We start from the raw sequence: 12,832 nt of genomic DNA, 5'->3' as shown, positions 1-12,832 counted from the left end.
GGAAATGCCTTGTACACACGTTCTTAAGGTCCATGTTAGAACATTGGAAAGGGCTGTGAAGGCGAGGGTCCCTGAAGCCCATGCTTCTTTAGCTTCGTGGTCAATTCACCTCTAGCTGGAACCTGCATGTCACTGTAGAGCTTCCCATTAAGAGGAGGCAAGATTCTACAGCCTGTATGATCGCCTGACACACCCAGAAGACTGGACTCTGGGCAGAAAATAGAAAATGTTTGCCTTGTTGCTACTTTGTCTTCAATATCTAGGATAGTACCTGATAGCAAAGGAATGAACAATGGCAGAAGAATCCCACTCACCCCCTGACTCAACAAAGATTTCCATGCTTCAAATAAATCAGAACTACTGGGTCATAAGCAAGAGTCTTGGGAGCAGCAGGAGGCTTCTCAGCAGTAACCAGTACGGATCAAGCCCCACCCTCCCCCCAAAAGGCGGGGCCTGCTCCAACACTCTTCACAGCATAGGACCCAGAGACCTTAGTAGAATACCAGAAAGGTCGAATCCAAATAATGAATCAGACTGAATATCTGACTGATAAGGCAAGCTGAAAGTTTAAATTCTAATTATCTTGATTGAAAGGAAATAAATATCATTTTTCTTGCAAAACTGGGGATTCATACTAAAATTCATAACCGCTACATTTATATTGAGTGCTGAAATTATGTTGGCATTATCCCAAACATAATTTGATTTAATGTTATAATGACTTTCTGTGTCTACAGTATACAGGGCTTAGAGGCTCAGGTTCTGGTCTCAGACAGACCTAATTTCAAATTTTGGCTCTTCTGTTTATTAATGCATGACCCAAAGAATTCATAACAGCTACAATTATCAGTTCCTAGTCTGAAAAATATGACTGCTGCTACTATCTTTATCATTGGCTTATTGCTGTGAAGATTCAGATAGCTCATAGTAAAGTTTGATATACATTAGCTAAGGTTATATATATGTATATGTGTATATGCAAATATACACACATATACATCTATATAGCTAGTTCTGTCTCCAAAGCCATTACGAAATCACTCCATCTTAACAGTTGCCATTTTGAGACATCTAAACACTGCCAGGATTTGATATGTCTAATTCACTGAATTTTTATGGTCCTATTATTTTTAATAATTTTTACAAATATAACCACTGAGGTCAATTTTATCACAGACCACATTTTCAAAGCCACACCTCTTTCTAACTTTCTTCATCCAAAAATGTTAAGTATTTTGTCTTGCTGGTTTCTCTTTCTAACTGCTTTAGGAGATAAGGTCAAACCATTGTGAACAGACTTTCTGGAAATCAAAACTGGAGAATGGAGCCGTTCAACAGGGGTCTTCGTGGTTGGTGTGCACTGCCGAGGTTCATCGTCCCATGGCACCGTCTCTGAATTGGCTCTGGCCCACCTTCCTCTTCTCAAATCAAATTTCAAAAAGGATTAAACTGAAATAACCTCTTCTGAACTTTTTTTTTTCCATCACATAAGTAGCTTGGCATTTCTTAATAGATTAGGCACGTTTTAATGTATCTTCATAAAAGAGATGCCTTCAAGTTAACTCCACCCCGTAGGCCTTTTAGCAATGCTTGTAGCTGATCTGGTGAAACAGCTGGCTGAGAGTAGCAAAGCTATTTGTTAAGAAAATAATCAGATCCACTCAAGTACTTAATAGCAAGTAGCTGGTTCCTGTGAACCATGTTCAAGTATTCATGAGAGTTCTCAAGAATTCAAAGTACCTTAAAATGTGCATATTTTCTAAACTAGCTCATTGCCCCTTACAAGCCTCTCGCAGCACAGAAAAGTGCACTTGGGACCCTATCAGGCAGCTCAGAATCGGAGATCCCACCCCAAACATAAAATAGCAGTATCCGATGAATAGAGCCCATGATCCTAGTGATATTTTTACATATAAATTACGTTCTACTCTACGCCACTGGGAATTTTTCAATATAATCATTCTGTGTCCTTTCGCTCACTTTTCTGCGTGCATCTTGGATTTACCTGATGTTTTTCTTGTTTATTTTCTGCTTCCCCCTCTACCAAAAATTAAGCTCCATGAAAAAAGCAAGAAATATGTTTGTTTTGTTGTTGCTTTTTGCTTCACACCTAAGATAGTACTTTATACGTAGAGGGTACATAATATACATCAAATGAGGGAGCAAATGCGAGTCCTCTGACTTCTCCTATATCCTGTGACTGAGGTTAGCTGTTGTAAGAAATCACTAATAGAGATTATAACTACTTTGGTAACCATAGCTGTTCAAAATAAGTTGTTGTGCTAAAAATAAACCTGTGGCTAAAAAATAAACTGAAGTGTATTAAGATTTTTAAGAATTCATTTGAGCATTTATCAACTTGAATCAGGCAGCGCCAAACCCGAGTTTCTTGAGGCTCTGTGTTTATCAATGCATTGAATTCAGGAATCCCATGTGTAGCCGAGTTATTTCAAACCAGAATTCGAACAGGTCTCTGCCTAGCTATAGGACTAACAAGTAGGGTTTAAATGTTGTTTACAATCACATTCAATTTTTTCCAGTTAATATGATACAATCGCATATAGAAAAATACCGAGGCAGCTTAAGGTTATCAGTTCCAGTAAAATGTGAAATGTTACATCTCAAGAAATACCGGGTTTCTGGGGCAGGTGGGGGAGAGAGTTTTGAAGACAGTATCTACTTGACCTTTTTGCTTACCTTGGTATATTCAGTGGCTTTACCTACATTGCTGGAATACACCTGAGTAAACCTCATAAATTTTACTTGGTGAAGGAGAGAGCCCTAGTTATAAGTCATGATTATATCACACGAAAAGAGGAGTCAAGCATGGTGTTTCTTGGATGACTAGCGATTGGAATTATTAATCATTTAATTGAAGAATTCACTTCAGGGAAACTTGTGAACAGAGCTCATGCTAATTTTGTCCTGAAGGTCTCAAGTCATTTTCTGTAATGGAAAAAAGAGCAAACTGTTATTTATCATATTTCAAAAAAAAAAAAAAACTTACCGTATTCCAAGATGTCAGCAACAGTGAGATAGATTTTTGGTATATAATGCTATGATATTTTCAACCTAGCAATTCACAACCACGCGTACTTCAAGTGCCCATGCACAAGTGATTTTCAAGTGGGGGCAAGAATGATTAAATATGTTCGAAGTATCTCTGTAACGTTCCTGAAATTTCTGCGGCCGTCCCAGCAGCCATGCTTCAGCCCATCCAAGTATACGAATTCAGCTCTCCCCGGAACTCTGACATGCGTCTGTTCTGAAAACACTCCATATTTGCATAGTACATGTATAAAGTGGGGGGGAAGCAAGGTTCTGCTTTAAAATTACATACAAAATATACAATATATCATTATAACATTTTATATATCTCATATCCATCTATATGTAATACATGTAAAATGCTAAATACCAAATTCTATTTGGCCTACATTATTACTGAAAGAACTCCCTAACTGGTTTCTAGTCACATTCCTCTCAACTTTATTAAGTGCATGGCTGCCAAAATTTGTTTTCCAAAATGCAAATATGACAACACCACAGTATCTACTCAAAACTCTTTCAACAGTTCCCTTTTGACTCCAGGATAAAATGTAAGTTTCCAACGTGGCATAAACACATCATTATGCATCCCACGCCTCGTGCCAGCTGCCGCTCTCATCACTCCCTGCCTTCCATTGTGTGCTCCAACAATAGCAAACTACTACCAGGTAGGGAACTGGAGGATGGTAAATGTAAAATAATTAGCCCTGGTCATAATGCTGAGCAACAGAACCAGGACAAAACCCCAGACCTTATGGATGTGAAACAATAGTATTTTCAACCTAGTAATTTGCAACAAGGCATGCTTCCAGTGCCCAGGACTGAAGGATTCACAACTGGGGTGACAGTAGCACTAAGCATGTTAGGCATAAGTCTAGAACGTTTTCAAAATTCACATGCCATCCCTGCCGCCAAGTTTGAGCCCTCCCAGGCACATGGTCCAGCTGTCTAAGGAAATGTTATGCCTCTATTTGGAAAACTTCTTATATGCATAGTACATATATATTTACAGAAGAAAAAGAATGTCAGTGAAAACAAATAGTCCCTTGAAACTCTTCATTTATGAATGCATTTAGGTCAAGAATTTCATATGCAGCTTAGTTATTTCAGTCAAATTCAGACAACTTCTTGCCTGGCTATAGGACTAAAAATTTTGAAAACTGTTGTTTACATGAGGGACTGAGGTTAACTGAGGAAAATCTCAGAAGAGGGAAATCTCAGTGTCTCCAGGGAATCTCATCCTCAGAAAAGAGAAAGTTCAAACGGTGTTGGAGTTCTAGGAGAAGACAGTTTGCCACTTTTGCTGAACTCAGGATTCAACCTCAGAAGAGAAGGAAAAAGTAGGATTTGGGGTTTCTTTCATGTTATTTATCCTAGCCCACTAAGGCACAAATAAAGCCAGAAACTCAGAGCAGAAGCTCTGTCCATAACTAACAGACATATTTGCAGTGAGAAACCTCCTTCACCAGCTGTGTTTCAGGGACATGGTGTAGAGAACATGATGTAGGATAATTAGGCTCTTCCATGGTTAAGAATCCCCGAGTCATCTTACAAAAAAAGTTTAAGAATTCAAGTGCAAACAGAAAGTCAGCAAAATGTTAAATGCTCTTTTGATATATTTCCTCCAAAAATGAGTAAAAGAGTTTTTAACTGTCACTTAAATGGGATCATTACATTTAATGGGAAATATGCTTGTGAAAAATCTAGTCTGTGATGTATCAGTTAAGCAGGTAAAAGAATAACGAGAAAAGATCTTGAATACTCTCCACCTTAGGTCTTTGATACTCAGATCTGCGTGGTCATCATTCTGACATAAAAAAATATGTTGAAGCTCTTAAGAAACATGTAGCCTATTAAAACAATTGTGAACTGACAATCTCCCAACCTAAATACAAGCCTGCATCCCTCTCGTAATATATTGCTGTCATCAAATACATGTATTTGTTTGCCAGGGTGTGGGTTTTGCTTTTTCTCAACTCACTGATAGAGATATTTGATAATTTATGCAAAAAATGTTTAAAATCATAAATTGATATAAAAAAATAGAAAACAGCAAATTAGAACTACAATACCCACTGCTGGGATTATACCTTAAGAACCCTGAAACACCAAAACAGAAAAACATATGCACCCCAATGTTCATAGCAGCACAATTTACAATAGCTGGATGCTGAAAGCAACCTAAGTGCCCATCAGTCAATGAATGGATCAAAAAACTATGGTACATTTACATGATGGAATACTATGCAGAAGAAAGAAAGAAGGAGCTCCTACCCTTTGCGACAGCATGGATGGAACTGGAGAGCATTATGCTAAGTGAAATACACCAGGCGGTGAAAGACAAATACCATATGATCTCACCTTTAACTGGAACCTAATCAACAAAACAAATAAGCAAGCAAAATATAACCAGAGACATTGAAATTAAGAACAACCTGAGGGGAGGTGGGAGGGGATAATGGGGGAAAAGGGTGAAGGGTTTTCAGGAACAATTATAAAGGACACATGGACAAAACCAAGGTGGGGTGGAACCAGAGGAGGGAGGTGGGGAAGGCTGGGGTAGGGGGGGAGTTGTGGGGGGAAAAGGCAGACAACTGTACTTGAATAACAATCAAATTTTAAAAATGAAAAAAATTACAATATCCATTATATATGCAAGTGAAGAATTAAGGACCATGGAAAAATTGACCTGTCAGGAGAAAAAAAAATACCAGTGAAGGAACATACAAAAACTGAGTCATGTGAACTAATGGGAGGGTGAGGGAGTTGATGGGAGTTAGGGAGGGTTATAAAGAAATGTTTACTTTAAAATTTAATGTTTCATTTTAAGGCTATCTTAACATTCCTAGGCCTCCAAAGTTTTTTGCTAAGAAGATGAGTAACAGGGTTACATCACATAGTGGGACTTTTTTTCCTTTTCATTTTTTCTCAATAGAACACTGGGTGCCATTTTCTCCCAGAGCACTCCAGAATGAAAATACAGTTTACCGGGCTGTTTTCCCCTCACAAAAACTGTGTAAGGTTAGGCCTGACAGACAGCAGAGGGGAGGAAAAGTGGTGTATTTCACAGGAGAAGAGAGATTCATCGAAAGAATGAGGGGAAGCAGGAGTGGGAAGATGGAAAAGAAATTTGTAGATAAAAAGTTTTTAAGCAGGGTTCCCTAGAAACATAGGATTCCACAAGATGTCACTAGGGACGTCTTGATCGGTTGAAACAAAAAAGAAATTACACCCAATTTTTGGAACTTTGTGCTCTGTACAAGGCCGGCGCTTAGAGTGGTGGCCAGTCACCAAGCTACTTTGCTTGTGATTTCATCAGATGCACTTAACCCTGAATGGCACTGTGCAGAAGGATCGTATTCACTTAGTGGAGCTCATTCTCAGGTTTGGACACAAGATAAAGGAGGCCAGTGAAAACTGGGGAGCATGGTAGTGCACAGGGCAGACCTCAGCTTCTTCCTCCCCAAATCAGCCTTCCTAGAAGCTCTATTGATTGGGTCCTTGAGGTGTGGACATCAAGATGGAGCTAGAAGTGCAAGAGGTTTATTGGAGAAAATGCCTATGAAAAAACAGAAGCAGGCAGGGAAAGTCTGCACACTGGATTCTGAGCCACCTGTGCTTGGAGAAGGAAGGAAAGGGAAACCCGGCAGATAGATTTTAAGGTGACAGTGTAGTTTGGTCAAACTGTCAAGCAGCTAAACAGGTTGCTCTAGCAAACAGATATTCCACGAAGACTGTCTCTCCTTGGACATAAATTACCAGACCTTGTAACCCAGCCATGCTCAGCCATTCAGCAGGGGCTGCCTGAGAAGTACACGGCCTTGGTTCAAGCACTGCAGGGCAGCATCCTCACAGCTGACCAGCAGATTCTTACTTGAAAGGAAATCTGACTAGCACACCTCTGTGGCTGCCACCTTCTACCTCTCGTGTTGCATGAATCTGCTTTTCCATACATAGTCGGGCGACAGATCCCCCAGGTTCTAACTGACCTCCCTTTCTCTGGGGAAGCTTAGAGGAGTGAGATTAAGGGGGCAAAGTACAGCAGTTGGTCTCCCTCCTTCCGTGTCCATTCTAAATGTCTGTTCTCTGATTGTCTCAGTGACTCAGCTGATACTGTGACTCAAATCCACATTCCCAAAATAACTATATCCTTCAAGGCCAGAGTTGCTGCATTTGTCCACCCACACTCACAATTAGACAAGGGACTACTAAAAATCACCCAAGGGGTTTATTTGGGTTCTACAGGTGTTCTTCCTGCCCCTGCTATTTAGATAATTTTCATACTTAATGCCCATTCCCATCTGTCTATTTATACATCTCTTCACTCAACCTCCTCGTTTTTTTAACTTTCTGTCCTTTTTCTTTTGGACTCCTGACCAGCTGGCCAGGCCATTTGCCACAGCTCACAGTTTCTCTTATATTCTCACCCTGGACCACTTCTCCTTCCAGAGGGGATGACCAGGTACACCACTTGACTCTGCTCTTTGGGAATAGTCTTCACAAATGTATGTCAAGGCCTCTCGTAAGTGTGGCTATACTGCAGCCACTGCCCATTTGGGGGCTTACACCCATAAATCATGCAGACCGATCTGTAAGCCAAACTTGAGTTTTTCCCTCCTTCCTCTGTATGGTCATAGATGTTCGCCAAGGATGGACAAACCATGTTGGGTGGCATGTAACTTATGGGTGTCCTCTCTCCCTACTTGGGCTTGAACACAGTGCCATCTTCATCTTACAGGGGACTGCTTTCGGACCCAAATGACTTCATTGACCTGGTAGGTTCAGTGGACTGCAACTCATAACACAGAGTTCTAGATGCATGGTCATTTGGTTCTATCTCTACAGGACAAGTTACATGCCAGGAATTGTTTTCCAAAAGCTATATAATTATCTGTCTAAGAAGGCTTGTCCTTATTCAAGACCCCTGGGGGCCTGTGTTGTGATTCTTGCATGGGGACTTGGCAAAATCTGCACTACCCACCATGGACACTTAGGTTTTTCTGGATCAAATGACCCAAGTGGCAGCGTTGCTTGCACTACAGCATAGACCTGGTGCAGAGCCCTTTCCTGCTGCAGAGTCCTTTCCAGCTCCAGCCCCTCTCAGAGCTAGAAGCCTTTCGTGACCACATATATGTTGACCAAAGCATTAGTCCTCAATGTGCAATGTGTTGCCTTCAGAATTCAGGGGGTCTACTGAGCATTGTGCTTCCTTTTTAGTGGTATGAAATGCAAGAGTCAGAGATGTGTCTTCTAACCCTGGAGGGGATATTCTGGTGCAAATCAGACCCTGGATCTTTAAAAATGTATCCAAGTGGCAAGGACCTGGAATATTTGTAAATTTTATCTCCTCTCCCTCCTTCTATAGAACATGTCTTGCCAAGGCCTCCAGCGTGCTAGCCACCTCTTGCTAACTTTGCCTGAACAACATGTTGGCACCAATATAGTGAATTCGTGTAATGTTTTGTAGTGTGTCCAGACAGTCCAGATCGCTTCTGACTATATTATGATAGAGGTTGGGAGAGTTAATGTAGTTGTGGAACAACACTGCAAATTTTGTTGTTCATTCTACGTAAATGCAAACTATTTGTGATAGAATAATGCATTTGCCAAATAAGGGACTGCATACCATGTGCCTTGGGCCTTCACAATCTGCTCCAGCAAAGATACCACCACATCTGCTACAGCAGCCACATCAGGCCTACTCCTTGGCAGTAGTATAAAGTCACTCTCCAGAATGTTATATTTTCTGCAGAGACAAGACTTCTGAATTTAATGGCAATATAATAATGACCTCAAGCCCTACGTCCTTACGATTTTTAAGGATAGAACTAATATCTACCCTTCCCCCCGGATTGCTGTGTTTCCGTTAGCTATAGTTTGTTGGCAGAGGGGAAGAGTTTTGGAGGTTTTCATTTGATCAGTCTAATTCCACAGGACAATGATCTATGGTGGGGCTTAATCACCTACTGAGTGTGTCAGTTCCAATTATATATTCAAGGACCTGGGAGATGACCATTTCCATCTCCCAATGAACTACATAATAATACGCAATTGGCCTACCCAACTTTATTGATCTGGCAGGCCCGTCAGAATCGGGTACATAATGTGGAGTTCCGGATGCGTGGCCACTCCATCTCCACAGGACCAGGAACACTGGCAGGACTCACAGAGCCAGTAGTCCTACTGCAAACGAATCTTTGGAAGGGCTCCATTTATTACTTGGTCCCTGTAGGCACCCAATCTGATAAGGTCCATGATACTTGAGACTCCAGGTATCAATGTCAACACAGGGCCTATGTCCAATAACTTTCAAAATATGATGGGATAGTACCTTATCCCTGAGACACAGTCACCTGAATAATTGACTATGAGTGTCTTTGAAGAAAACATCACAGTCCATACCTGTGTGGTGTTGTGTGCTCCTTCTTCCTGGGATTCTGACCACCTCTTCAGTCAGAGGTTCTATGTCTAAAAACTGACTCAGATTGAGAATATTGGCAAAAGATTATGACTTCCAATTAAAGTGTGATGTCTCTGGAATATGCATACTTGCCTTCTTTTATTTGTAAAAATTAAACCATACTCGTGTTGGCTGCTAATCTATATTACCACTAGGGATAATATATTCTATTAATTATCTCTAAGTATCCTTGGTTGCTCCTCTGCACTTGTCACTCATTACAGACATTGCAATCACCTTGCTGGAGCTTTAAGACTTCATCATCTGCATTATTAGCAGTAAGCCAAGCTTATGACCATCAACCAGGGATGATGGTGCCCATTTCTCCAGTGCATTCCCGAAGGCCTTGGTGAATGCTGTGTTTCTTGAAGTCACCCATTAAACATCCGATGAATCTCCTGGCCTCATGTAATAAATCTGTCCCAGCATGTCCAGTTCCCTGAGCCTTTTAATCCCTTCTTACACTGTTGGCCACTCATGCCTCCAATTGACTTCCTGGGAGACAACAGCTCTCTTGATATGATAGACAATCAGAAGGAATTTTTCATTATTAAAAGGGAAAATTTTATGTGCCATAACTTAACTGTCCTGTTGCTGTGCTATTGTTATAAACATTACAAAACATCAATTGTGTAAGAAGTGAATTGCATTAGGATTATAAAGTTTTTATTTTTGCAATATCTCATTTAGTTATTTATTATACCTTTTTGTTTTATATTTCATTAGTGTTTGCATTTTATAAGCAATACTCGTGGTCCATTGTGGCAATTTTTCAAGAGAAGATGTGAGATGAAAGAGGAAAATTCTATAATTAAGCCTATAAACAAGTTCTATATGGTTAGTGATAAAGAATTATAATTTTCTTGGATGTTTCACAGCGCTAGGACAACAAAGGAGAAAAAAAAAGTTCTTTCAGAACCAGGGAAGCTATTTATCCATGAATTTAAATGGGCTGGTAATCCCCATAATCTTGGTCCACTGTATGTTTTTCTGTGGCAGGCAAGATAAAATGCTGTAGGGCCTTCAGAAAACCATGGGAAGACATTTAACTACAAACCATAACCATTTGACGAGGAAAGGTACTGGTTATTTTAAACATCTATTGGAATTTTAAAACAGAGCGAAACTTTTGTCGAGAAAAGGTCACTAAAATTCAGTAAAACTCTCAAAATCAAGTTACTAAGCAACAAAGCATACTGCCTAGAAGAAAAGAAGTTACACAGTTGGTGAGAAACTAAAAATGCCAGCATATAGTGAGTAAAATAACATTCCATAGGCAAAATTGAAAAGGTTTCACTCTCGAAATATATGTCAATACAATGATGACATGTTTCATGATTTTGAATAGATCTTGTGTAATGAACTGAAAAACAAGATCTTTTCTATCCAGGTTGATGAGTAAATGGACTTTGCCAATAAATGTCATGCTATAGCATTTGTAAGATTTGTAAATGATAGAGACATTCAAGAAAGATATTGCTGCTGCAATAAGTCGCCCAAAGCAGGGCTCAAGATATGTTTCATATTTTGTTTTCTTATTTGGAAAAAAATAATGTTCTTGTGTTTTGGAGACATTATACTGGCTTCTTTCCTGGTGATGCCCCATCAATGATTAGCTGCATAAGAGCCTTTATCTCTCTCATTGTTAAAAAAGAAAATCCTAACATTCTCTCAACAGATTTATTTGGTTGGTTGGTTGGTTGGTTTTATAGAGAGGTGAAGATGAAATAAATTACATTCTGGTGATGCTACAGAGGTGAGTAGCTTTATTAAGCTACAGAGGTGAGTAGCTTTATTAAACATTTACTTGAAAATGTTTTAAAAACTGTAAAATCTTGGAAAAGAGCATATAAATTTCTTCTAAATGCAGAAATTTGGTGGCTTAGCAGAGACTTCTCAATATGGTGTTTGAACTAAAACATACATTGTAAGAGTACTAGTAACTTCAAAAACTAGTAGATGGATTTCGCTGAGTGCTTTGAAGAATAATCCTGCAGAAACTAGCCTACTTGAGAGATATTTTCTTTTTACTTGAACTAGTGGAATACAATTGAAATATTCTTGTACTTAAAAAATGGCATTTTTGAGGAAAAATCCATATTGCAAAAGAAAATCCTGTGATGCGTCCACTGCTGCTTGGGTTTGAAAATATAGGAAGTGAATCAAGTTCTATTGAAACCACCTAAGAGGTCAGAAGAGGAAAAAATAGAACAGTATTTTTTCTCCCTTTAACCCACATGTATGACTGGTTATGATTCTTGTTGTGAACCTTCTGCTCAGCCTAAGAAGGTGACTTTGAGAGAAGAAAAGACCTTCGTGAGCTACAGGCTGACCCAATACTTAAGGTATTTACACACTTGCCTTAGACAAGTCCTAGGTTATCTGTGAATAAATAGTACCCTACCATTCACTGAAAGCAATGGGCATTGTGCTGAAGTTTTGAAATTTTGGCATGTGTAAGCAAGCTTTTTCACTTAGCAGTCATCAAGAATGAGGATAGAAATTACCTTTTTTCTGTTAAAAATGAAATTTATGTGTGCTTATCTTGAGCTTCATCCAGAACTGAGAATTTGTGCAGTAAAAACAAAACACAGATTTCACATGAAAGGTAAATCATTATTTCTAGTTTCAAAAATAACTCCTTAATGTATGTATATAATGCTATATATAAATGTATGTATATAATCCATTCTTCTATGTATTATCCTTGGCTGCTTTTTCTTTACCTCAGCAGAATGGAATAGCTGAAGCAGAAACCATTTGCCTTGAAAATCATGAAATATTTACCATGCGGCCCTTTATAGTAGGAGGTTATTAGCCCTCATTTAAGAGGAGTTTGTTATGTTTACCTTATGAGTTTTTAAATAATTGAAAAGTAAAGAAGAAGGTAATCTACACTGAACGACCTGATTAGGTTTCCCCCCTACTCGGAGAAGTTAGGCTGTGAAGTCATTTTTGGTTTAAATAGAGAAAAGCCTAATTAGCACCTTGTTTAATATAAATTTGTGCAAAGACTTCTAGGTCTTCTTGGATAATATTTTTAAAAATCGAGTAAGCAATTTAAGAAACGGAAGACCTGAACTTTTCTTTATCAACACCCCTGACTTGCATAGAATTTATTTTCTGTATGGGGAAATGGAACTACAAAAATTAGGCTAATAATTTGTCCAAATTAAGAGAGCCATAGAAAATCTTTTCTACTCAAAAAAACCTGACAATCATTATAGGATTATTATAGGATTGTATTATTATATATTATTATAGGATTACTATATCTACTTACTGAGAATCCTAAAGTACTCCAAGCTATTGCTATAATAATTT

This window comes from Desmodus rotundus, chromosome 1, assembly GCF_022682495.2.
Source record: "Desmodus rotundus isolate HL8 chromosome 1, HLdesRot8A.1, whole genome shotgun sequence".
Taxonomy (NCBI): Eukaryota; Metazoa; Chordata; class Mammalia; order Chiroptera; family Phyllostomidae; genus Desmodus; species Desmodus rotundus.
This window is presented reverse-complemented; position numbering follows the sequence as displayed.